Genomic DNA, 338 nt, shown 5'->3' on the forward strand with positions numbered 1-338 from the left:
TGGTCTAACTTCTTAAACGTTTTCTTCAGCGCCTAGATGCTCAAATAGAACATGGAAACAAATAAGTACAACAAAAGCAAGCAGAAAAAGAAAAGGGTCACGCAGAGACTTACTTCAAGGCTTTCGAGTTTCCTGTTCCAAAGAAAGAAGATTGAATATATTAGCCATCTCTGCTACCGCATTGCAGAAAAAGTTAGCAAAGGAATTGATTCATAATCACTAGGGACAGGTTCTTATACCTTTTTGCCCTCTCCTGTGGAGTCAATTGAGAAAACTTTGTAATGACCTCCTCAATGTTGCTGAAAAATTAAAGATCCACGTTGAGCATAAGACAGAAA

The 338-nt window shown here is 37.9% G+C and overlaps 1 long non-coding RNA gene across 1 annotated transcript; it reads right to left on the reverse strand.

Moving 5' to 3' along the window:
• On the reverse strand, nt 1-303 carry LOC111787361. Its single transcript, XR_002813965.1, has 3 exons — nt 240-303; nt 114-132; nt 1-32 (listed from the first exon to the last, which is right to left on the reverse strand). It is a non-coding gene; the product is annotated as an uncharacterized LOC111787361 (long non-coding RNA).
• Between the last annotated feature and the right edge of the window lie 35 nt (nt 304-338).

Source organism: Cucurbita pepo, unplaced genomic scaffold (genome assembly GCF_002806865.2).
Source record: "Cucurbita pepo subsp. pepo cultivar mu-cu-16 unplaced genomic scaffold, ASM280686v2 Cp4.1_scaffold012843, whole genome shotgun sequence".
NCBI lineage: Eukaryota > Viridiplantae > Streptophyta > Magnoliopsida > Cucurbitales > Cucurbitaceae > Cucurbita > Cucurbita pepo.